Here is a 27,468-nt window from a genome sequence, read left to right on the forward strand (position 1 = left end):
GGCTGTAGGCACTTTAAAATTGGTTCCAGGGGTACAAGGGCAGCAGTAGACAGGTCACTGGAGGACTAGTGGAAGGAGGGACCGCAGACAGACGTAGTAGGCCTAACATAATAAAATATGGCTGTAGGCACTTTAAAATTGGTTCCAGGGGTACACGGGCAGCAGTGGTCTGGTCAGTGGAGGACTAGTGGAAGGAGGGACCGCAGACAGGCTTCGAAGGCCTAACATAATAAAATTGGGCTGTAGGCACTTTATAATTGGTTCCAGGGGTACACGAGCAGCAGTAGACAGGTCACTGGAGGACTAGTGGAAGGAGGGACCGCAGACAGGCGTAGTAGGCCTTACATAATAAAATATGGCTGTAGGCACTTTAAAATTGGTTCCAGGGGTACACGGGCAGCATTGGTCTGGTCAGTGGAGGACTAGTGGAAGGAGGGACCGCAGACAGGCTTCGAAGGCCTAACATAATAAAATTGGGCTGTAGGCACTTTATAATTGGTTCCAGGGGTGCACGGGCAGCAGTAGACAGGTCACTGGAGGACTAGTGGAAGGAGGGACCGCAGACAGGCGTAGTAGGCCTAACATAAATATGGCTGTAGGCACTTTAAAATTGGTTCCAGGGGTACACGGGCAGCAGTGGTCTGGTCAGTGGAGGACAAGTGTAAGGAGGGACCGCAGACAGGCTTCAAAGGCCTAAAATAATAAAATTGGGCTGTAGGCACTTTAAAATTGGTTCCTGGGGTACACGGGCAGCAGTAGACAGGTCACTGGAGGACTAGTGGAAGGAGCGACCGCAGACAGACGTAGTAGGCCTAAGATAATAAAATATGGCTGTAGACACTTGGAATTCTCTTGCAGGGGTACACAGGCAGCATTGGTGTTGTCAGCGGAGGACGATTGTAATGAGTGTCTGCCAGTTAGTAGTCCCAAACAATAAATACATGTTAATGTCTCGCATTACAACAAAACGAAAACACAAAAGGGTGCAATCATTAGGTACAGGGGTGGGCTCCTCCGCGTAGTTTCAGACCTAGTAAATTGGCGCAAAGTATTTACTTGGGTAAATATAGGACACTGCCCCTGACTATGTTAAGTACCATCATACATGTCAACACAATGGTATTGTCAGTGGCAGGAATTTAAGGATGTCAGCGCATAGACTAAACATTGGTGGAACTGTGAGAGATAATTGTGCAAGTGGTAGAGCAATGTTTGAGCTGGGGGTGGGGGAACTCTCTTGTGGCCTGCGGTACAGGCCCAGGGCCCCTAATGTTACAACAGTGTGTCTGACGTTGGGTGCGCACCACCACCGCCAGAGACACTTTATTGTACTATGAGGGACCCAGTGGCAGTGCCGTCGACCAAAAGCGTGCACACCCACCTCTTCAGACAAACAGCACTCTCACGGGTGCTTGCGCCAAGTGGCGATACCACGGCCCCGTGTGGGGAGTTTGGCTATTTAGGGAGGTGCAAGCATGTCGTATGCTGGACAATCAGCTGCTGCAAATTACGAGATTGGTAAAGTCATTCAGAGTAGTCCACAGGCAAGACCTTTTCATAGGAAAGCTAGGTGTCGGCCGGGCAAGGTGGGGCAAAAGAATTCGAAATCCAGTTGTGGTTCATTTTAATGAAGGTTAGATCATCAACATTTTGGGTAGCCAGATGAGTCCTTTTTCGGTTAATATTGAACCTGCCGCTTTGAATACTCTTTCTGATAGGACACTAGCTGCCGGGCAAGCGAGCTCCTGCAATGCATATTCTGCCAATTCTGGCCAGGAGTCTAATTTGGATGCCCAGTAATCAAATGGGAATGACGGTTGAGGTAGATGTTATGTTTGCTAATGACAGGTGTTATGAAGGCAATCCAGAAACACAGTGTGCTTAGCGATCAGAGCGCACACAGTGATCTGACAAATACCCAAAAATACAAGAACGAGCTCTGAGACGTGGAAACTCTGTAGACTGCACACCTGATCCTATCCTAAACACAACTAAAAGCGGCTGTGGATTGCGCCTAACAACTACCTAGGCAACTCGGCACAGCCTAAGAAACTAGCTAGCCTGAAGATAGAAAAATAGGCCTGACTTGCCCCAGAGAAATTCCCCAAAGGAAAAGGCAGCCCCCCACATATAATGACTGTGAGTAAGATGAAAAGACAAAACGTAGGGATGAAATAGATTCAGCAAAGTGGGGCCCGATATTCTAGGACAGAGCGAGGACAGTAAAGCGAACTTTGCAGTCTACAAAAAACCCTAAGGCAAAACCACGCAAAGGGGGCAAAAAAAACCCACCGTGCCGAACTAACGGCACGGCGGTACACCCTTTGCGTCTCAGAGCTTCCAGCAAAACAAAAGACAAGCTGGACAGAAAAAAAGCAACAAAAAAGCAAAAAGCACTTAGCTATACAGAGCAGCAGGTCACAGGAACAATCAGGAGAAGCTCAGATCCAACACTGAAACATAGACAAGGAGCAAGGATAGCAGCATCAGGCGGAGTTAAGTAATGAAGCAGTTAACGAGCTCACCAGAACACCTGAGGGAGGAAGCTCAGAAGCTGCAGTACCACTTGTGACCACAGGAGTGAATTCAGCCACAGAATTCACAACAGTACCCCCCCCTTGAGGAGGGGTCACCGAACCCTCACCAGAGCCCCCAGGCCGACCAGGATGAGCCGCATGAAAGGCACGAACAAGATCGGAAGCATGAACATCAGAGGCAAAAACCCAGGAATTATCTTCCTGAGCATAACCCTTCCATTTAACCAGATACTGGAGTTTCCGTCTAGAAACACGAGAATCCAAAATCTTCTCCACAATATACTCCAATTCCCCCTCCACCAAAATCGGGGCAGGAGGCTCAACAGATGGAACCATAGGTGCCACGTATCTCCGCAACAACGACCTATGGAATACATTATGTATGGAAAAGGAGTCTGGGAGGGTCAAACGAAAAGACACAGGATTGAGAACCTCAGAAATCCTATACGGACCAATAAAACGAGGTTTAAATTTAGGAGAGGAAACCTTCATAGGAATATGACGAGAAGATAACCAAACCAGATCCCCAACACGAAGTCGGGGACCCACACGGCGTCTGCGATTAGCGAAAAGTTGAGCTTTCTCCTGGGACAAGATCAAATTGTCCACTACCTGAGTCCAGATCTGCTGCAACCTATCCACCACAGAATCCACACCAGGACAGTCCGAAGACTCAACCTGTCCTGAAGAGAAACGAGGATGGAACCCAGAATTGCAAAAAAATGGAGAAACCAAGGTAGCCGAGCTGGCCCGATTATTAAGGGCGAACTCAGCCAACGGCAAAAAGGACACCCAATCATCCTGGTCTGCAGAAACAAAACATCTCAGATATGTTTCCAAGGTCTGATTGGTTCGTTCGGTCTGGCCATTAGTCTGAGGATGGAAAGCCGAGGAAAAGGATAGGTCAATGCCCATCCTACCACAAAAGGCTCGCCAAAACCTTGAAACAAACTGGGAACCTCTGTCAGAAACAATATTCTCAGGAATGCCATGCAACCGAACCACATGCTGAAAGAACAAAGGTACCAAATCAGAGGAGGAAGGCAATTTAGCCAAGGGCACCAGATGGACCATTTTAGAAAAGCGATCACAGACCACCCAAATGACTGACATCTTTTGAGAAACGGGAAGGTCAGAAATTAAATCCATCGAAATATGTGTCCAAGGCCTCTTTGGGACCGGCAAGGGCAAAAGCAACCCACCGGCACGAGAACAGCAGGGCTTAGCCCGAGCACAAATCCCACAGGACTGCACAAAAGTACGTACATCCCGTGACAGAGATGGCCACCAGAAGGATCTAGCCACTAACTCTCTGGTACCAAAGATTCCAGGATGACCAGCCAACACCGAACAATGAAGTTCAGAGATAAGTTTATTAGTCCACCTATCAGGGACGAACAGTTTCTCTGCTGGACAACGATCAGGTTTATTCGCCTGAAATTTTTGCAGCACCCGCCGCAAATCAGGGGAGATGGCAGACACAATGACTCCTTCCTTGAGGATACCCGCTGGCTCAGATAAACCCGGAGAGTCGGGCACAAAACTCCTAGACAGAGCATCCGCCTTCACATTTTTAGAGCCCGGAAGGTACGAAATCACAAAGTCGAAGCGGGCAAAAAATAACGACCAACGGGCCTGTCTAGGATTCAAGCGCTTGGCAGACTCGAGATAAGTCAAGTTCTTATGATCAGTCAATACCACCACGCGATGCTTAGCTCCTTCAAGCCAATGACGCCACTCCTCGAATGCCCCCTTCATGGCCAGCAACTCTCGATTGCCCACATCATAATTACGCTCAGCGGGCGAAAACTTCCTGGAAAAGAAAGCACATGGTTTCATCACTGAACAATCAGAACGTCTCTGTGACAAAACCGCCCCTGCTCCAATCTCAGAAGCATCAACCTCGACCTGGAACGGAAGAGAAACATCTGGCTGACACAACACAGGGGCAGAACAAAAACGACGCTTCAACTCCTGAAAAGCTTCCACAGCAGCAGAAGACCAATTAACCAAATCAGCACCCTTCTTGGTCAAATCGGTCAATGGTTTGGCAATGCTAGAAAAATTACAGATGAAGCGACGATAAAAATTAGCAAAGCCCAGGAACTTTTGCAGACTTTTCAGAGATGTCGGCTGAATCCAATCCTGGATGGCTTGGACCTTAACTGGATCCATCTCGATAGTAGAAGGGGTGAAGATGAACCCCAAAAATGAAACTTTCTGCACACCGAAGAGACACTTTGATCCCTTCACAAACAAAGAGTTAGCACGCAGGACCTGAAAAACCATTCTGACCTGCTTCACATGAGACTCCCAATCATCTGAGAAGATCAAAATGTCATCCAAGTAAACAATCAGGAATTTATCCAGATACTCACGGAAGATGTCATGCATAAAAGACTGAAACACAGATGGAGCATTGGCAAGTCCGAACGGCATCACTAGATACTCAAAATGACCCTCGGGCGTATTGAATGCAGTTTTCCATTCATCTCCTTGCCTGATTCTCCCCAGATTATACGCACCACGAAGATCTATCTTAGTGAACCAACTAGCCCCCTTAATCCGAGCAAACAAGTCAGATAACAATGGCAAGGGATACTGAAATTTAACAGTGATCTTATTAAGAAGGCGGTAATCAATACACGGTCTCAGCGAACCATCCTTCTTGGCTACAAAGAAGAACCCTGCTCCCAGTGGTGATGACGATGGGCGAATATGTCCCTTCTCCAGGGATTCCTTCACATAACTGCGCATAGCGGCGTGTTCGGGCACGGATAAATTAAATAATCGACCTTTAGGGAATTTACTACCAGGAATCAAATTGATAGCACAATCACAATCCCTATGCGGAGGTAGAGCATCGGACTTGGGCTCTTCAAATACATCCTGATAATCAGACAAGAACTCTGGGACCTCAGAAGGGGTGGATGACGAAATCGACAAAAATGGAACATCACCATGTACCCCCTGACAACCCCAGCTGGATACCGACATGGAATTCCAATCCAATACTGGATTATGGGTTTGTAGCCATGGCAACCCCAACACGACCACATCATGCAGATTATGCAACACCAGAAAGCGAATAACTTCCTGATGTGCAGGAGCCATGCACATGGTCAGCTGGGCCCAGTATTGAGGTTTATTCTTGGCCAAAGGTGTAGCATCAATTCCTCTCAATGGAATAGGACACCGCAAAGGCTCCAAGAAAAACCCACAACGTTTAGCATAATCCAAATCCATCAGATTCAGGGCAGCGCCCGAATCCACAAACGCCATGACAGAAAACGATGACAAAGAGCATATTAAGGTATTGGACAGAAGGAATTTGGACTGTACAGTACCAATGACGGCAGACCTAGCGGACCACTTAGTGCGCTTAGGACAATCAGAAATAGCATGAGTGGAATCACCACAGTAGAAACACAGACCATTCAGACGTCTGTATTCCTGCCGTTCAACTCTAGTCATAGTCCTATCGCACTGCATAGGCTCAGGTTTAACCTCAGGCAGTACCGCCAAATGGTGCACAGATTTACGCTCGCGCAAGCGTCGACCGATCTGAATGGCCAAAGACAAAGACTCATTCAAACCAGCAGGCATAGGAAATCCCACCATGACATCCTTAAGAGCCTCAGAGAGACCCTTTCTGAACAAAGCTGCCAGCGCAGATTCATTCCACTGAGTGAGTACTGACCATTTCCTAAATTTCTGACAATATACTTCTATATCATCCTGACCCTGGCACAAAGCCAGCAAATTTTTCTCAGCCTGATCCACAGAATTAGGCTCATCGTACAGCAATCCGAGCGCCAGGAAAAACGCATCGACACTACTCAATGCAGGGTCTCCTGGCGCAAGAGAAAATGCCCAGTCTTGAGGGTCGCCGCGCAAAAAAGAAATAATAATCAAAACCTGTTGAATAGGATTACCAGAAGAATGAGGTTTCAAGGCCAGAAATAGCTTACAATTATTTTTGAAACTTAGAAACTTAGTTCTATCTCCAAAAAACAAATCAGGAATAGGAATTCTTGGTTCTAACATAGATTTCTGATCAATAGTATCTTGAATTTTTTGTACATTTATAACGAGATTATCCATTGAAGAGCACAGACCCTGAATATCCATGTCCACACCTGTGTCCAGAATCACCCAAATGTCTAGGGGAAAAAAAAAAAGTGAACACAGAGCAGAAAAAAAATAAATAAAATGATGTCAGAACTTTTTCTTTCCCTCTATTGAGAATCATTAGTTAGGCTCCTTGTACTGTTATGTTTGCTAATGACAGGTGTTATGAAGGCAATCCAGAAACACAGTGTGCTTAGCGATCAGAGCGCACACAGTGATCTGACAAATACCCAAAAATACAAGAACGAGCTCTGAGACGTGGAAACTCTGTAGACTGCACACCTGATCCTATCCTAAACACAACTAAAAGCGGCTGTGGATTGCACCTAACAACTACCTAGGCAACTCGGCACAGCCTAAGAAACTAGCTAGCCTGAAGATAGAAAAATAGGCCTGACTTGCCCCAGAGAAATTCCCCAAAGGAAAAGGCAGCCCCCCACATATAATGACTGTGAGTAAGATGAAAAGACAAAACGTAGGGATGAAATAGATTCAGCAAAGTGGGGCCCGATATTCTAGGACAGAGCGAGGACAGTAAAGCGAACTTTGCAGTCTACAAAAAACCCTAAAGCAAAACCACGCAAAGGGGGCAAAAAAAACCCACCGTGCCGAACTAACGGCACGGCGGTACACCCTTTGCGTCTCAGAGCTTCCAGCAAAACAAAAGACAAGCTGGACAGAAAAAAAGCAACAAAAAAGCAAAAAGCACTTAGCTATACAGAGCAGCAGGTCACAGGAACAATCAGGAGAAGCTCAGATCCAACACTGAAACATAGACAAGGAGCAAGGATAGCAGCATCAGGCGGAGTTAAGTAATGAAGCAGTTAACGAGCTCACCAGAACACCTGAGGGAGGAAGCTCAGAAGCTGCAGTACCACTTGTGACCACAGGAGTGAATTCAGCCACAGAATTCACAACAGGTAGAACATCGATAAGGGATGAAAAATAGTTAGTAACCATACTGGACAAATGTTGTCTCCTGTCACTTTGAATTGATGCAGCAGTACCTGTCCTGTCTGCGGTCATAGCAAAATCACTCCACAACTTGGTCAGAAAATCCTTCTGTCCAACGCCACTTCTGATTTCTTCACCTCTAACACTTCTGGTCTGCTGCCCCCTGCAGCTCGTGTGAGAAAGATCACGGGCGCTGTGTGCTGGGAATGCCTGAAGCAAACGGTCAACAAGAGTTGATTGTTTGGTTGCTAATATTAGTTCCAAGTTCTCATGTGGCATAATATTTTGCAATTTACCTTTATAGCGAGGATCAAGGAGGCAGGCCAACCAGTAATCATCATTGTTCATCATTTTAGTAATGCGTGTATCCCTTTTGAGGATACGTAAGGCATAATCCGCCATGTGGGCTGTTATGAACTGGTGATTCAGAACCACAATGGACCTAGTGGTTAAGAGCACACAAAGTGACCTGATAGTTACTAATAAAATAGGACGAGCTCTGAGACGTGGGAATTCTGCTGACTGCAATCCCTAATCCTATCATACCACACTAGAGGTAGCCGTGGAGCGCTCCTGACCAGACCTAGGCGCCTCGGGCACAGCCTGAGAAACTAGCTAGCCCTGAAGATAGAAAGATAAGCCTACCTTGCCTCAGAGAAATTCCCCAAAGGAAAAGGCAGCCCCCCACATATAATGACTGTGAGTAAAGATGAAAATACAAACACAGAGATGAAATAGATTTTAGCAAAGTGAGGCCCGACTTACTGAATAGACCGAGGATAGGAAAGATAGCTTTGCGGTCAGCAGGAAAACCTACAAACAACCACGCAGAGGGCGCAAAAAGACCCTCCGCACCGACTAACGGTACGGAGGTGCTCCCTCTGCGTCTCAGAGCTTCCAGCAAGCAAGAAAAACCAATATAGCAAGCTGGACAGAAAAAATAGCAAACAAAAGTAACACCAGCAAAACTTAGCTTATGCAGGGTAGACAGGCCACAAGAACGATCCAGGAGAGAGCAAGACCAATACTGGAACATTGACTGGAGGCCAGAAACAAAGAACTAGGTGGAGTTAAATAGAGCAGCACCTAACGACTTAACCTCGTCACCTGAGGAAGGAAACTCAGAAGCCGCAGCCCCACTCACATCCACCAGAGGAAGCTCATAGACAGAACCAGCCGAAGTACCACTCATGACCACAGGAGGGAGCTTGACCACAGAATTCACAACAGTGGGCCAAAGGTTCCAGTTGTCAAATCTGCGGTTGTGCTTGGTTGAGGGGCAGTTTCAGGCAAATCTACGTCACTTGTGTCCCTCAAAAAAACAGAACCCGGCCTTGCCACGCCACCAATTTCCAGTGGCCCCGGGAAAGCTTCCTCATTACAAATATACTCATCCCCATCATCCTCCTCGTCCTCCACCTCCTCTTCACCCGCTACCTCGTCCTGTACACTGCCCTGACCAGACAATGGCTGACTGTCATCAAGGCTTTCCTCTTCCTCTGCTGCAGACGCCTGCTCCTTTATGTGCGTCAAACTTTGCATCAGCAGACGCATTAGGGGGATGCTCATGCTTATTATGGCGTTGTCTGCACTAACCAGCCGTGTGCATTCCTCAAAACACTGAAGGACTTGACACATGTCTTGTATCTTCGACCACTGCACACCTGACAACTCCATGTCTGCCATCCTACTGCCTGCCCGTGTATGTGTATCCTCCCACAAAAACATAACAGCCCGCCTCTGTTCGCACAGTCTCTGAAGCATGTGCAGTGTTGAGTTCCACCTTGTTGCAACGTCTATGATTAGGCGATGCTGGGGAAGGTTCAAAGACCGCTGATAGGTCTGCATACGGCTGGAGTGTATGGGCGAACGGCGGATATGTGAGCAAAGTCCGCGCACTTTGAGGAGCAGGTCGGATAACCCCGGATAACTTTTCAGGAAGCACTGCACCACCAGGTTTAAGGTGTGAGCCAGGCAAGGAATGTGTTTCAGTTGGGAAAGGGAGATGGCAGCCATGAAATTCCTTCCGTTATCACTCACTACCTTGCCTGCCTCAAGATCTACTGTGCCCAGCCAAGACTGCATTTCTTTCTGCAAGAACTCGGACAGATCTTCCGCGGTGTGTCTGTTGTCACCCAAACACTTCATAGCCAATACAGCCTGCTGACGCTTGCCAGTAGCTGCCCCATAATGGGACAACTGGTGTGCAACAGTGGCAGCTGCAGATGGAGTGGTTGGGCGACTGCGGTCTGTGGACGAGCTCTCGCTTCTGCAGGAGGACGAGGAGGAGGAGGGGGTGCGAACTCCTACAGCCAACTGTTTCCTAGACCGCAGGCTAGGCAGAACTGTCCCAAAATTGCTGTCCCCTGTGGACCCTGCATCCACCACATTCACCCAGTGTGCCGTGATGGACACGTAACGTCCCTGGCCATGCCTACTGGACCATGCATCTGTTGTCAGGTGCACCTGTGTACTCACAGATTGCCTGAGTGCATGGACGTTGCGCTCTTTAACATGCTGGTGGAGGCCTGGGATGGCTTTTCGCGAAAAGAAGTGTCGACTGGGTAGCTCATAGCGTGGTTCAGCGTTTTCCATCAGGGCTTTGAAAGCTTCGCTTTCAACTAACCGGTAGGGCATCATCTCTAACAAGATTAGTCTAGCTATGTGGGCGTTCAAACCCTGTGTACGCGGATGCGAGGATAAGTACTTCCTTTTTCTAACCAGAGTCTCATGTAGGGTGAGCTGGACTGGAGAGCTGGAGATCGTGGAACTAGCGGGTGTGCCGGTGGACATGGCAGACTGAGAGACGGTTGGAGACGGTATTGTTGCCACCGGTGCCCTAGATGCAGTGTTTCCTACTACGAAACTGGTGATTCCCTGACCCTGACTGCTTTGGCCTGGCAAAGAAACCTGCACAGATACTGCAGGTGGTGCGGAAAATGGTGGCCTTACAGTGATGGAAGGGATGTAGCGTTGCTGACTAGCTTCATTGGCCGAGGGTGCTACAACCTTAAGGGACGTTTGGTAGTTAGTCCAGGCTTGCAAATGCATGGTGGTTAAATGTCTATGCATGCAACTTGTATTGAGACTTTTCAGATTCTGACCTCTGCTTAAGGTAGTTGAACATTTTTGACAGATGACTTTGCGCTGATCAATTGGATGTTGTTTAAAAAAATGCCAGACTGCACTCTTTTGAGCATCGGATCCCTTTTCAGGCATTGCAGACTGAGCTTTAACCGGATGGCCACGCTGTCCTCCAACAGGTTTTGGCTTTGCCACGCGTTTTGTCCCATCTACGGGCCCGGCAGATGAAACCTGTTGCGATGTTGATGCCTGCTGCGGCCCCTCCTCCTCCGCTCCAGAACTACTGCCGCCTGCACCCTGTTCCCCCAATGGCTGCCAATCGGGGTCAACAACTGGGTCATCTATAACCTCCTCTTCTAGCTCGTGTGCAACTTCGTCGGTGTCACCGTGTAAGTCGGTGGTATAGCGTTCATGACGGGGCAACATAGTCCCATCAGGGTCTGATTCTGGATCAGTACCCTGCGAGGGCAATGTTGTGGTCTGAGTCAAAGGACCAGCATAGTAGTCTGGCTGTGGCTGTGCATCAGTGCACTCCATGTCAGATTCAACTTGTAATGGGCATGGCCTGTTAACTGTTTCACTTTCTAAGCCAGGGACGGTATGTGTAAAGAGCTCCATGGAGTAACCCGTTGTGTCGCCTGCTGCATCCTTTTCTGTTGTTGTTTTTGCTGAAGAGGACAAGGAAGCGACTTGTCCCTGACCGTGAACATCCACTAACGACGCGCTGCTTTAACATTTACCAGTTTCAAAAGAGGAGGCAAAAGAGCTAGAGGCTGAGTCAGCAAGGTAAGCCAAAACTTGCTATTGTTGCTCCGGCTTTAAAAGCAGTTTTCCTACTCCCAGAAAAGGGAGCGTTCGAGGCCTTGTGTAGCCAGACGACGAACCTGGCTCCACAGCTCCAGACTTAGGTGCTATATTTTTTTTCCCACGACCACCTGATGCTCCACTACCACTACCATCATTACCAGCTGACATTGAACGCCCACGGCCACGACCTCTTCCACCAGACTTCCTCATTGTTTTAAAAACGTAACCAAACTAACGGTATTTGTTGCTGTCAAACAAGTTACACGGTGAGCTATAACTTCAGTATGATTTAGATATCCCTTTACAGTTGGGTGAGACCGCAAGGAAAATCAGGCACAATGTTACACACTCTGTTTTTGGTGGCACCAAATGAGAGAGATGCCACACACGCAGGACTGTCACTCAAGCACAAATGTCAATATTAATCTCCCACTGTTTTTTTTTATTTTTTCAGGGAGAATTTAGAAACCAAATTAAAAAAAAAAATAGGCTTTCTATGGCCCACTATTTGAGAGACAGAGATGGCACACCCAGGAGTCAGGACTGGCACACAAGCAGAAAGGCCAATATTAATCTCCCACTTTTTTTTATTTTTTCAGGGAGAATTTAGAAACCAAATAAAAAAAAAAACAATAGGCTTTCTATGGCCCACTATTTGAGAGAGAGATGGCACACCCAGGAGTCAGGACTGGCACACAAGCAGAAAGGCCAATATTAATCTCCCACAGTTTTTTTTTATTTTTTCAGGGAGAATTTAGAAACCAAATAAATAAAATTGATTTTTTCAGGGAGAATTTAGAAACCAAATAAAAAAAAATAGGCTTTCTATGGCCCACTATTTGAGAGAGAGAGATGGCACACCCAGGAGTCAGGACTGGCACACAAGCAGAAAGGCCAATATTAATCTCCCACTGTTTTTTTTTATTTTTTCAGGGAGAATTTAGAAACCAAATAAAAAAAATAGATTTTTTCAGGGAGAATTTAGAAACCAAATAAAAAAAAAATAGGCTTTCTATGGCCCACTATTTGAGAGAGAGAGATGGCACACCCAGGAGTCAGGACTGGCACACAAGCAGAAAGGCCAATATTAATCTCCCACTGTTTTTTTTTATTTTTTCAGGGAGAATTTAGAAACCAAATTAAAAAAAAATAGGCTTTCTATGGCCCACTATTTGAGAGAGAGAGATGGCACACCCAGGAGTCAGGACTGGCACACAAGCAGAAAGGCCAATATTAATCTCCCACTTTTTTTTATTTTTTCTGGGAGAATTTAGAAACGAAATTAAAAAAAATAGGCTTTCTATGGCCCACTATTTGAGAGAGAGAGATGGCACACCCAGGAGTCAGGACTGGCACACAAGCAGAAAGGCCAATATTAATCTCCCACTGTTTTTTTTTTATTTTTTTCAGGGAGAATTTAGAAACCAAATAAAAAAAAAAATAGGCTTTCTATGGCCCACTATTTGAGAGAGAGAAATGGCACACCAAGGAGTCAGGACTGGCACACAATCAGAAAGGCCAATATTAATCTCCCACTTTTTTTTTATTTTTTCTGGGAGAAATTAGAAACCAAAAAAAAAAAAAATAGGCTTTCTATGGCCCACTGTTTGAGAGAGAGAGATGGCACACCCAGGAGTCAGGACTGGCACACAAGCAAAAAGGACAATATTAATCTCCCACTGTTTTTTTTTTTTTTTTTTCAGGGAGAATTTAGAAACCAAATAAACAAAATTGATTTTTTCAGGGAGAATTTAGAAACCAAATAATAAAAAAAAAAATAGGCTTTCTATGGCCCACTATTTGAGCGAGAGAGATGGCACACCCAGGAGTCAGGACTGGCACACAAGCAGAAAGGCCAATATTAATCTCCCACTTTTTTTTTTTTCTGGGAGAATTTAGAAACCAAATAAAAAAAAAATAGGCTTTCTATGGCCCACTATTTGAGAGAGATAGATGGCACACCCAGGACTCAGGACTGGCACACAATCAGAAAGGCCAATATTAATCTCCCACTTTTTTTTTTATTTTTTCTGGGAGAAATTAGAAACCAAAAAAAAAAAAAATAGGCTTTCTATGGCCCACTGTTTGAGAGAGAGAGATGGCACACCCAGGAGTCAGGACTGGCATACAAGCAAAAAGGACAATATTAATCTCCCACTGTTTTTTTTTTTTATTTTTTCAGGGAGAATTTAGAAACCAAATAAACAAAATTGATTTTTTCAGGGAGAATTTAGAAACCAAATAATAAAAAAAAAAATAGGCTTTCTATGGCCCACTATTTGAGCGAGAGAGATGGCACACCCAGGAGTCAGGACTGGCACACAAGCAGAAAGGCCAATATTAATCTCCCACTTTTTTTTTTTCTGGGAGAATTTAGAAACCAAATTTAAAAAAAATAGACTTTCTATGGCCCACTATTTGAGAGAGAGAGATGGCACTCCCAGGAGTCAGGACTGGCACACAAGCAGAAAGGCCAATATTAATCTCCCACTGTTTTTTTTTATTTTTTCAGGGAGAATTTAGAAACCAAATAAAAAAATAGGCTTTCTATGGCCCACTATTTGAGAGAGAGAGATGGCACACCCAGGAGTCAGGACTGGCACACAAGCAGAAAGGCAAATATTAATCTCCCACTGTTTTTTTTTTAATTTTTTCAGGGAGAATTTAGAAACCAAATAAAAAAAAAATAGGCTTTCTATGGCCCACTATTTGAGAGAGATAGATGGCACACCCAGGACTCAGGACTGGCACAAAAGCAGAAAGGCCAATATTAATCTCCCACTGTTTTTTTTTTTTTCTCAGGGAGAATTTAGAAACCAAATAAAAAAAATAAATAAATAGGCTTTCTATGGCCCACTATTTGAGAGAGAGATGGCACACTCAGGACTGGCACACAAGCCCAAAGGCCAATATTAATCTCCCACTGTTTTTTTTTTTTCAGGGAGAATTTATAAACCCCCCCCAAAAAAACAGAAAAATAAAAAGGCTTTCTATGGCCCACTATGTGAGAGAGATGGCACACACAGGGATGGCACGCTAGCAGAAATGCCAATCTTAATCTCCCACAACTTATTTTTTTAGGGAAAATTAAAAAAAAACAAAAAAAACAGGGACTGTCCTACAATTACTATCTCCCTGCAGTAATCTCAGCCAGGTATTGCAGGCAGCAATAAGGAGTGGACTGATGCACAAATTAAATCAAAAGTGTGGACAAACAAACAAGATAGCTGTGCAGAAAGGAAGGAACAACAGGATTTGTGCTTTGAAAAAAGCAGTTGGTTTGCACAGAGGCGTACACACAGCAATGCAGCTATCAGGGAGCCTTCTAGGACAGCCCAATGAGCTACAGCGCTGAGGAAAAAAATGTAGCTTCCACTGTCCCTGCAAACAAAAGGTGGTGTTGGACAGTGGAAATCGCTACAGCACAAGCGGTTTGGTGGTTAATGGACTTTGCCTAACACTATCCCTGCTTCTGACGAAGCGGCAGCAACCTGTCCCTAGGCTCAGATCAGCAGCAGTAAGATGGCGGTCGGCGGGAACGCCTCTTTATAGCCCCTGTGACGCCGCAGACAGCAAGCCAATCACTGCAATGCCCTTCTCTAAGATGGCGGGGACCAGGACCTATGTCATCACGCTGCCCACACTCTGCGTCCACCTTCATTGGCTGAGAAATGGCGCTTTTCGCGTCATTGAAACGCGACTTTGGCGCGAAAGTCGCGTACCGCATGGCCGACCCCACACAGGGGTCGGGTCGGGTTTCATGAAACCCGACTTTGCCAAAAGTCGGCGACTTTTGAAAATGAACGATCCGTTTCGCTCAACCCTAGTGTTGAGCATTCCAATACTGCAAATATCGGGTATCGGCTGATATTCGCTGCATCGGAATTCTGATACCGAGTTCCGCTACTTTTGCGATATTGGATACCGGAATCAGAAGTTCCTATAGTGCAATTATGCACTATAATGGAGTGTGGGCGGTGCATGGACGAAGACTGCATGGGTGTGTGTGCGGTGTCTGTGCGTGACGTGGGGGGTTTGTGCGTGCCTGCCGGGGCTGTATGCGGCATGCCGGGTCTCTGTGCGGCGTGCTGGGTCTCTGTGCGGCATGCCCGGTCTCCGTGCGGTGTGCCCGGTCACTGTGTGGCGCTCTGTGCGTGTGTGCCGGGGCTCTGTGCCTGTGTGCCGGGTCTCTGTGCGGCGTGCCGGGTCTCTGTGCGGCGCACCCGGTCTCTGTGCGGCGTGCCGGGTCTCTATGCAGCTTGCCGGGTCTCTGTGCGGCGTGCCCGGTCTGTGTGCGTCGTGCTGGGTCTCTGTGCGGTGTGCGGGGCTCTGTGCGTCATTCCGGGTCTCTGTGCGTGTGTGCAGGCATCGTCCGATGGGACTACAAGTCCCATCGGACGATGCCTGCTACACTGACAGTGATTGACACATTAGCCAATGATGGGACAGTAGTAGTCCCATCATCCGGCTAATGGGTTGAATGAAAAAAAAAAAAAACACATACATACTCCATACATACTCCATACAGTACATACATATAGACCTACAGTACATTAAACATAGAGTTCATACTCACCATTATTTGTCACTTTGCTCCCCGAAGCCAGTGTCAACCTGTAAAAAAGATTAAAATAACAAACAACCAATATTCTCCCTGTCCGCAGAAATCCACAAGTGTCCCACAACGATCTCCCATGGAGAACGGCAGCAAGAGCTTTTGCGACCGCTCTCTAGGGGCTCCAGAAACACAATGACGGGAGGAAGGTATCCTTCCGCACTGTATTCCTCCACTGCTGTAAAAAAATTGTCCCTAGTCTCACTTAAGGCATTGCTGGGTGAGAAATTTTCCCATGCAGCAATTGCCATAAAGTGACACTTTGAACTTTAGTAACCTCTCAGTGATGCACTGCCGGAGCCCTTGTCTCCTGTCAGTGTGTCACTGAGGGTCCTATAGAGCAGTGACATCACCCGATGTCACTGTTCTAAAGGGGAGATCGTCGTGGGACCCTCGTTATTAATTGGACTACGGCGGACAGGTAGTATACGGTTTATTATTTTACGTTTTTTGCAGGCGCTAAAGTATGGTAAGTATGGTTATATGAAGAATGTTAAAATACTTTTTTCCTAATGTGTGCGTGTTTTATTAACCCTTTCTTACTATTGGATTAATAATGGATAGGCGTCTTATTGACGCTTCTCCGCTATTAACCCGGCTTAATGTCACCTTACAATAGCAAGGTGATATTAACCCCTTATTACCCCATATTCTACCACTACACGGGAGTGGGAAGAGAGGGGCTAAGTGCCGGAATTGGCGCATCTCACAAATGCGCCATTTCTGGGGCGGCTGCGGACTGGTATTTGTAGCCGGGGGGGGGCAATATCCTTGGCCCCTCTCTAGGCTATGAATATCAGCCCGCAGATGTCTGCATAGCCTTTCTGGCTATAAAATATAGGGGGACCCCTCGCCATTTTTGGGGGGTCCCCCTATTTTAATAGCCAGTAAAGGCTACGCAGACAGCTGCAGGCTGATATTCATAGCAGGCTACAAATATTGGTCCCCGGCCGTCGGCTTTCCCCCTCTGGCGCAGAAAATTGCACGGGATCGCACTCCAATTTATTTATTTATTTTTTTAAATTAACAGCTCTTTAAGGCCTCTTTCATACTTGCGTCGGTACGGGTCCGTCGCAATGTGTCAGGCCGACGTACCGACGCATGTTGTGAAATTTGTGCACGGCGTGGGCAGCGGATGCAGTTCTTCAACGCATCCGTTGCCCATTCTGAAGTTCGGGGAGGAGGGGGCAGAGTTTTTGGTGCAGGTTTTTGGTGCAGTTTTTGGAAATAAATAAGTAAACGGAAAATTTGCATGATTTGAATGGAAACATGCACGAAAAAACGGATTCGGAGGCCGGATTCATCATTTCACATTTCAGTTTCATCCGTTTTTTGCTGGATCCGTCGCTGTGCGTTTTTTTACAGGACAGAAAAACTGTTCCTCTGTATGTGTTTTCTGTCTGCCTGAAACAGCTTTTTTGACGGATCATGCAAAAAACGGATGAAACGTGTGGCCATCAGGCGCAATCCGGCGCTAATACAACTCTATGAGAAAAAAAACAGATCCGGCGGAAAAAAGGATCCTGCAAATGAGCTCGCAGGATGCGTTTTTTACCCATAGACTTGTATTAGCGATGGTTCGCGACAGATGGCCACACATCGCGTCCGTCGTGCAACGGATCCATCATGTTTTGGTGGACCGTCGGCACGAAAAAACGTTCGCGTCCGCCATTTTCTACTGCGCATGCGCAGCCGAAACTCCGCCCTCTCCTCCACGGACTTTAGAATGGGCAGCGGATGTGTTGAAAAACTGCGTTGAAAAAAAATGACGTGGGGTCCCCCTATATTTTATAGCCAGAAAGGCTACGGGCTGATATTCATAGCCTAGAGAGGGGCCATGGATATTAGCCCCCCCGGCCAATAGTAAGAAAGGGTAAATGAGGGTTATTAAAACTCGCACACATTAGGAAAAAAGTATTTTAATATGCTTCATTTAACCATACTTACCATACTTCAGCGCCTGCAAAAAATGTAAAATAATAAACCACATACTACCTGTCTGCCGTAGTCCAATTAATAACGAGGGTGAGGGTCCACGACGATCTCCACTATTGAACAGTGACATTGGGTGATGTCACTGCTCTATAGGACCCTCAGTGACACACGGACAGGAGACAATGGCTCCTGCAGTGCATCACTGAGAGGTTACTAAAGTTCAAAGTGTCACATTATGGCAATTGATGCGTGGGAAAATTTCTCACCCAGCAATGCCATAAGTGAGACTAGCTTTTTACAGCTGTGGAGGAATACAGTGCGGAAGGATACCTTCCTCCCATCATTGTGTTTCTGGAGCCCCTAGAGAGTGGTCGCAAAAGCTGTTGCTGCCGTTCTCCATGGGAGATCGTCGTGGGACACTCGTGGATTTCTGCGGACAGGGACTATATTGTTTGTTATTTTAATCTTTTTTACAGGTTGACACTGGCTTCAGGGAGCAAAGTGAAAAGTAATGGTGAGTATGAACTCTATGTTTAATGTACTGTATGCCTATATGTACTGTATGTACTGTATGGAGTATGTATGGAGTATGTATGGAGTATGTATGTGTTTTTTTTTTTTCATTCAACACATTAGCCGGATGATGGGACTACTACTGTCCCATCATTGGCTAATGTTTCAATCACTGTCAGTGTAGCAGGCATCGTCCGATGGGACTTCTAGTCCCATCGGACGATGCCTGCACACACGCACAGAGCACTGGTATGCGGCACAGAGACCCGGTACGCCGCCCAGAGATCCTGCACGCCGCACAGAGACCCGGCACGCCACACAGAAACCCCGCACGGGCACAGAGACCCAACACGCCGCACAGAGACCTGGCATGCAGCACAGAGACCTGGCATGCCGCACAGAGACCTTGCACACCACATACAGCCCCGGCAGGCCCGCATAGAGCCCCGGCAGGCCCACATGCAGCCCCGGCTGCCCGCATAGAGCCCTGGCAGGCCCGCATACAGCCATGCCAGCCCACATACAGCCCCGGCAGGCCCGCATACAGCCTCAGCAACCCACATACAGCCCTTGCAGGCCTACATACAGCCCCGGCAGCCTGCATACAGCCCCAGCAGGCTCACATACAGCCTCGGCAGGCCCGCATACAGCCCTGGCAGCCCGCATACAGCCCCGGCAGGCCCACATTGAGCCCTGGCAAGCACTTACAGGCCCACACAGTGTCCGCCCACGCACCGCCCACACTCTTCCCCCTCCGGAACAGGATGTAGAAGGACAGAATGGGCTTATTTATGTTCGGATATTTGTGTCCCATTGACTTGCATTGGTATCGGGTATCGGTATCGGCGATATCCGATATTTTTTGGATATCAGCCGAACCAATCCAATACCGATACTTCTGGATATCGGAAGGTATCGCTCAACACTAATCGTGACTAAAGATGAGCGAATCTTTCAATGTTTGGTTTGGCGAATGTCCAGATGTTGGTCGAACAGTTCAACCAACCTACCTGAGCACGATTAGAGTCAATGGGAGGCCAAACCAAACAAATACACAACATCTTAAGCTTCCCAAACAGCTAAAATTAGGGGCAAACACCATGAAAATTGGCATTAATTGACCCACAGTAGAAATTTGCTAATGGCACAGAAGTAGTGAGGCATGAGCCATACATTAGGTATCAGTGTCTGGGTCAGCATTTAGAGCATTTGAAGCTTCAATTAAGACATGGTGGGTAAGAGATCGGTGTAAGCCTTCTTTGCTGGAAGACCTGATACCTCATGCAACAGTTCAAGTTTTTTCCAAGCCACACTCAAACTTCAGTTTCATAGCGTATTAATGGTAGAAAATTTTAAGGATAGTAACACAGGTAGTTGAGTGAAATTAAGTGCAGGCCTGTCGGTCTAGGAGCCCTACTTCTACAGGCAACAAACATGAAGGAGACCCAACTTGGATTCTCCACAGTCCCAAAAAATTATTGTCACACACCACTAAGCTGGCATCAATTTCCACAGAGTAGAAACAGTAATATAGGTCTCTGACACACCTTCAACTATAGACAACCCACTAGATGAAGACCCAACTTGTAGTCTCCACATGTCAGAAAAATTATTGTCACACACCACTAAAGTGGAAGTGGAATCAATTTCCACAGAAAATAAACAGTATAATAGGCATCTGACACAACCTCCACTACAGGCAGCCCAAAAGACTGAGACCCAACCTGGAGTCTCCACATTTCAAAAAATTAATGTCAAATACCACTAAAGTGGAATCAATTTCCACAGAGTAGAAGCAGTATAATAGACCTCTGACATGACACACTTTCCACTAAAGGCAACCTATCAGATGAAGACCAAAAAAATGGTTTGTGACATCAGCATGGCACCCACCTGTGAGACAACAGTATGGAAATTAGAAATAAAGTTATACTTTTCTCATCCTCCTCTGCTTTCACCTCTTTCTCTGGGGACACTACCTCCTCACACAAACTATTCAAAGTGTGCTCCAGCATGTAGATGACTGGAATAGTTATGCTGATGATATCATTGTCAGCGCTGTCAGAGTTCCTTCATCTGTGCCCAGTCCGCAAGTATGATTAACACCACGTCTGTTCTGTATTGGCACACGCTACGCAAAAGGATGTACTGTACCAGGGCTCGTTGCTGCTGCCACAGTCGAATTCCACATGTCAGACAATCGCAAGTCAAACAGTAACAGGTATGCTGAAAGACCTCTGCAGCGATGCAAGTTGTTGACATGTGGGGTGCGATTTGTCAGAAGTAAGCGACCATGCTTTCTGCAGCAGCACATCTAGGCTGGGATAGTAGCAGATAAAGGGCAGCATGGTGGCGCAGTGGTTAGCACTGCAGCCTTGCAGCGCTGGAGTCCTGGGTTCAAACCCCACAATGGACAACATCTGCAAAGAGTTTGTATGCGTGGGTTTCTTCCGGGTACTCTGGTTTCCTCCCACATTCCAAAGACATACTGATAGGGAATTTAGATTGTGAGCCCCATCGGGAACAGTGATGATAATGTGTGCAAAATGTAAAGCGCTGCGGAATATGTTAGCGCTATATAAAAATAAAGATTATTATTATTATTATAAATGTCTGTGTCAGCATGTTGAGGACATGAGCTATGTAAGGCACGTGTGTGAGGTTGCCTCGGCGTAGGGTCGGCACCAGATTATTGCACATGGCAATCCCTGGCTCCAAGATCTGTGGAGACAGCCATTGCTCTAACTCAGCCTGGATAGATAACCACTAGGCTTGAGCGAAACGGATCGGACAAATTCAAAAGTCGCCGACTTTTGGCAAAGTCGGGTTTCATGAAACCCGACCCGATCCTAGTGTGGGATCGGCCATGTGGTCGGTGATCTTCGCGCCAAAGTCGCGTTTCGTATGACGTGTTTGGCGCCGTTTTTTCAGCCAATGAAGGAGCGTGGGCAGAGTGATGACATAGGTCTTAGGGGCGTGGACGCCTATCGCCATCTTGTCGCTTGTGCGCTGTAGCGATTTGCAATGTGTAACACCAGCTTTTCTGTTCAGGGACGGAGGAGAGAGAGAGAGAGAGAGAAAAAAAAGTTAGATTTCCCATTGACTTTGCATTGGGTTTCGTGTTTCGGTCGATCCCCGACTTTTCGCCATAATCGGCTGATTTTACTCGACTCGACTTTTGAGATAGTCGGGTTTCACGAAACCCGACTCAACCCTAAAAAAGTAAAAGTCGCTCAACCCTAATAACCACAACTCTTGAGCTTTGCTTCTGTGATCTCCAAGGCATATTAACTGAAACACTGACTGACTGCAGAGAGCCCTGGCTGCACAGTATGGAGGTGGTGGGATTTTCTCTGCACTGTTGGAACTTGCGTCTCAATAACAGAGAGGTTAATGGTGCAACTGGAGCACAGGCAAAGCTTTCTTATAGAAGTAGTGGCATCTGGGCAACTGGTACTGGGTGACTGCGATGACCATCAACTTTAATGAAACCGTCTGTATCCTTCAGATGGAAAGGCAGCATTTCTATGGCCAATAGATTGGAGATAGTGGAGTTCAAGCTCTTAGCTTTGGCATGTGTAGGTGGAAACATTCTTTTATGTGACCACAATTGCCGGTCTGATGGCTTGCTGCTGTGCTGAGAGAGGGTGGAGTAGTGTGAACAGGACAAACTGCTGGATTTTGAGTGAGGTGCAGGTGGACAGTTTATAGTATTTATAAAGATGTGTTGTGCTTAGTGAAACAAGAACAGCAGGCATCTCCACTTCCATAGCAGCTGACGGGTTCCCACTCACCCTAACTATAGGGGTAAGCAAGTCCAGGCTCTGCGGACAGAGACAAGTGTGAGAACACTTGGTATGGTGCCGGAGGAGAAAGAAGCAGTAGATGTGGTCAGTGAGTAGACCATTGGTTGGCAAGGCCAGCTAGTCTGCATTTTAGTGCAGTGAGATTTTCAGAGTAAGGCATGTTGATCACTCATGTGGTGGTTCATTCATGTAGTAGTCAAATTATTGCAATTTTTTGCCTCTATTGAGTATTTGGAAATTTGGCAGATAATGTCAGTTGATGATCTTTCGCAGTCTCAAAAAAGGCACTTGATGCAGTGCTTGCCATCTACTGGAGCACATGCTCTTTCTGAGCCTCATCTACAAGTTGTATTGCTGTGCTGCTGCTAAAGAAAGGGAGTGGCGTAGCCCATCCAGTAACAGATGTTGTCAATGGTCTTTGGATAGGACAAGATGGTGTTTGTTTAGTTAAGCTGTTATTAACATTAACACCTAACCCACACACACAACGAACACCAAGCCTGTTTCACCTTCCACCAAGACCTCACTTTTTCCCACTTAAGTTGTATGTACCCTTCCCCTCTTTTTACCTGCTGTTTAAAAATCTTAGGTCTACACTAGTGATGAGTGAATATACTCGTTACTTGAGATTTCCCGAGCATGCTCGGGTGACCTCCGAGTATTTTTTAATGCTCAGAGAATTTGTTTTCCTCACCGCAGCTGAATGATTTACATCTCTTAGCCAGCTTTATTACATGTGGGGACTCCCTATTAACCAAGCACCCCCACATATACTTATGGTGGCTAACAGATGTAAATCATGCGGAGATGAAAACTAAATCTCCGAGCACTAAAAAATACTCAGAGGACACCCGAGCGTGCTCGGGAAATCTCGAGTAACGAGTATATTCCCTCATCACTAGTCTACACCTGTTAGTCACCTGTGACTAGGTGGACAAGCATTACTGTATTTTCTGGCATATAAGACTACTTTTTAACCCTTGAAAATCTTCTCAAAAGTCGGGTATCGTCTTATACGCCAGGTGTCGTCTTATAGGGCAGGTGCAGAGTAATCTGCGGTCGCCACATATTGTGGGGGGAGCGACCCCAATGACAAGGAGAGGGGGCGCCTGACCGGGAAGGTGTAAGTGAAGCAGAGGCAGAGAAGGAGATAATAGGATACAAGGATGAGCAAGATGAGTGAAAGAGGAGTGTTTTTCTAGGCACAGCACCGCTCTCTCTCTTATTTGCATAACCCTGGCATCCCAGACGCTGACAGTTTGCTTCACTTACACCTTCCTGGTGAGGCGCTCCCTCACCTCGTCATCGGGACCACTCCCCCCCACTGTATACTTCGACCGCAGATTGCTCCGCACCCACCCTATAAGACGACACCCGGCATATAAGACAACCCCCGACTTTTGAGAAGATTTTATATTTTAACTGGAAAAGTTGGGGGTCGTCTTATACGCCCAGTCGTCTTATACGCCGGAAAATACGGTATTTATTTTCTTAGTTAGTGTGCCTGAACAACACTCTTATAATTAATGATTTTGATGAGCAAATGGGTGCCTCCCGATTCCTCACTGCAACACAGTTTTAACTCAAACTATTTGGATTAGCAAATATGTCCTCCTAGCTCAACCCTATATTAGGCCTAATGATTTTGATGACGGATTTGTATCCGAAACGCGCATCGGGGTGCTCTGTATCTTGGAGATACGGACCACTATAGGTATTGTTTCAACTATTATTTTTTCTTATACCCCTCTATACTTGGTTTACCTTTTTGTGACACATCAGCTTAATAAAACTTTTTTTACTGCACTGGTTTCTTTCAGACCCTCTGTGGTTTATACTGTTTCAGGCATATTCAGCTACGCCTTGCACTATATTTGCCATAATCTTTTTATTATTTTTTGGTTATTTATCATTAGTGATGAGCGATACCTTCCGATATTCAAAGGTATCGGTATTGGATGGTATCGGCCGATATCTAAAAAATATCGGATATCGCCGATACCGATACCCGATACCAATGCAAGTCAATGGGACACAAATATCGGAAAGGTATCCTGGATGGTTCCCAGGGTCTGAAGGAGAGGAAACTCTTCTTCAGTCCCCGGGGATCCATATTCATGTAAAAAATAAAAAATAAAAATAAAAAATATGGATATACTCACCCCTCCGAAGGACCCTGGCTGTCACCGCTGCGAGCGTCTGCCTCCGTCCCTAAGAATGCAGTGACTGAAGGACCTTCGATGACATCGCGGTCAGGTGACCGGTCAGGTGACCGCTCACGTGACCGTGATGTCATCGAAGGTCCTTCACTCTCTGCATTCTTAGGAACGGAGGCAGATGCTAGCAGCGGTGACAGCCAGGGTTCGCCGGAGGGGTGAGTAGATCCATATTTTTTATTTTAATTCTTTATTTTTAACATGAATATGGATCCCAGGGCCTGAAGGAGAGTTTCCTCTCCTCCAGACCCTTGGAACCATACGCACCGCACACGCCGATTCCGATTTCCGATATCGCAAAAATATCGGAACTCGGTATCGGAATTCCGATACAGCAAATATCAGCCGATACCCGATATTTGCAGTATCAGAATGCTCAACACTACTTATCACCTTTATTACATATATTACTCCTATTACACCACAGGTTATAATTTATCCCTGCCCTTTCACCCATCATATTGTTCTTTATATACAGTACATACATTTATAAGTGAGTGCTGCTTTTTTTCAGCTTCCATATTATTATCCTTTTTTATTATTATACATCCATTTATGGTTTTCGCACATTCACATAGATTCGGTATTTTTATTTTTTATTTTTTTCTGCAAATTTTGCACGCTTTTTTTCTGAACTTGGTTGCAGTGTTTTATACATTCATTGTTATGGATATATAATCATTTCCATGTCCATATATTGTTTGGCACTATGCACTTTTTTCTCTGTGTGTTTGCACAAATTTAGTAATTACCTTTTGTATGCGTATTGATAATATTTGGATAGCCATATTTTACTCACCAACTTTTCCAGTGGATATAGTGCATGGTTCATTTTAAGGTCTAACCCTAGTTGTTTGTAATACAGTCTGTCTTAAATATTTTAATCTTTTATGCAGATATAATAATTTTTTCTCCAAGTACAGGCAGAAGTTATTAGTGCCATTGCCATATGTATTAAAATAAAGGCATTTTTTATATATATTTTCGACTTCATTGTCCTTACTGCTATATTATCGTTTTATATTCATGTTTAATTAATTTTAACTTCATTTACCCTCTATCCCAGGTTCTTTTTGTTGTTTGTTGTCAGGTTGATTACATGTGGGGATTCCCTAGTAACCAAGCAACCCCCACATATACTTATGGTGGCTAACAGATGTAAATCATGCGGAGATGAAAACTAAATCTCCGAGCACTAAAAAATACTCAGAGGACACCCGAGCGTGCTCGGGAAATCTCGAGTAACAAGTACATTCCCTCATCACTAGTCTACACCTGTCAGTCACCTGTGACTAGGTGGACAATCATTATTTATTTTCTTAGTTAGTGTGCCTGAACAACACTCTTATATTTAACGATTTTGATGAGCAAATGGGTGCCTCCTGATTCCTCACTGCAACACAGTTTTAACTCAAACTATTTGGATTAGCAAATATGGCCTCCTAACTCAACCCTATATTAGGCCTAATGATTTTTAAGAGGAAATGTGGCCTCCTGATTTCTCACTCTAACACAGCTTTTGCCCAAGTGATTTGGATTAGCAAATGGGGCTTCCTGAGAGTGCAACACAGTTTAAGCACGATCTAGTTATAGGCTGGAAGATCGATTTCACACAGGACAGGATCCTATCTAGCTAACTGACAAGTTCACTTTCAGCAGCAGCAGCAGTAGGAGGAGCAGCATCTCTGCACTGTGACATTGAGAAAATGGCAACAGCAAAACAAGATATTCTCTTTTCATGTGGACAGGGACATGCGACTTTGGCAGTCACAGGAGACCTTGTGTGATGACATTCAAGAAGGTTTTTGCTCCTTGATTGGCTGTCGGAATGTACCCATATTAAGTTATTACAGAAAAAAAATCATCCCCACCCCTCATAAAACGTATTCCCCGTGTTGGCAAGCGCAGATGTTTTGATATTTGAGTATAATTCAATTATAATTAAATATATTAGCTCATTTCCAATTATTTTAAGTTGGAAAGTAGTGGCATTTAAGTTACACAATATAGAAAAATTGCATAAAATTGTGTGGAATAAGGAAGTAGCCTGCAGCTTTACAATGAGACCTGGTTGTACTCTTTCTGCCTTTTATGGTGGACTTCTTTGGAAAGAACTTGTGAATTGTATTTGCATCACAATGCATTGCAAATCTATATATATAATTGCCTAAGGGTTTTTCCGTCTGTCTGGCTGTCTGTCTTTCTGTCTGTCTGTCTGTCCTGGAAATCCCGCGTCTCTGATTGGTCGAGGCCGCCAGGCCTCGACCAATTCTGAGACGGTCACAGTATCGACGCAGAAATCCTGCGTCTCTGATTGGGCGATGGGCACAGCGACGATGTTGTCATAAAGGACATAGACATCCCGCATCTCTGATTGGTCGAGGCCGCCAGGCCTCGACCAATCAGCAACGGGCACAGCGACGATGATGTCATAAAGGACGTAGAAATCCCACGTTTCTGATTCAGCGACAGGCACAGTATCGATGTAGATGTCATAATGGTTGCCATGGCGACGATGATGTCATAAAGGTTGCCTCGACCAATCAGCGACGGGCACAGTCTGCCGCGAATTCTGGAATCATCATTGTCCATATACTACAGGGACATGCATATTCTAGAATACCCGATGCGTTAGAATCGGGCCACAATCTAGTATATACATATGACTTGATATTGAGTGCAATTATAAATCGGTCTGTGCATATCAAACAAGTCATGCATGTTTTCCTTTTTTATCCTTTTTATGTTGCTATGTTATTTTAACTAAGCTATATCCTTGATTTGTTACAGTATGTAGACATAATAAAATCAGTTTAAAAATCAATTATAAAATAAGAACTAGTTTTGAAATGTAAAATAACAATGACTCC

This window comes from Ranitomeya imitator, chromosome 4 (assembly GCF_032444005.1).
Source record: "Ranitomeya imitator isolate aRanImi1 chromosome 4, aRanImi1.pri, whole genome shotgun sequence".
Taxonomy (NCBI): Eukaryota; Metazoa; Chordata; class Amphibia; order Anura; family Dendrobatidae; genus Ranitomeya; species Ranitomeya imitator.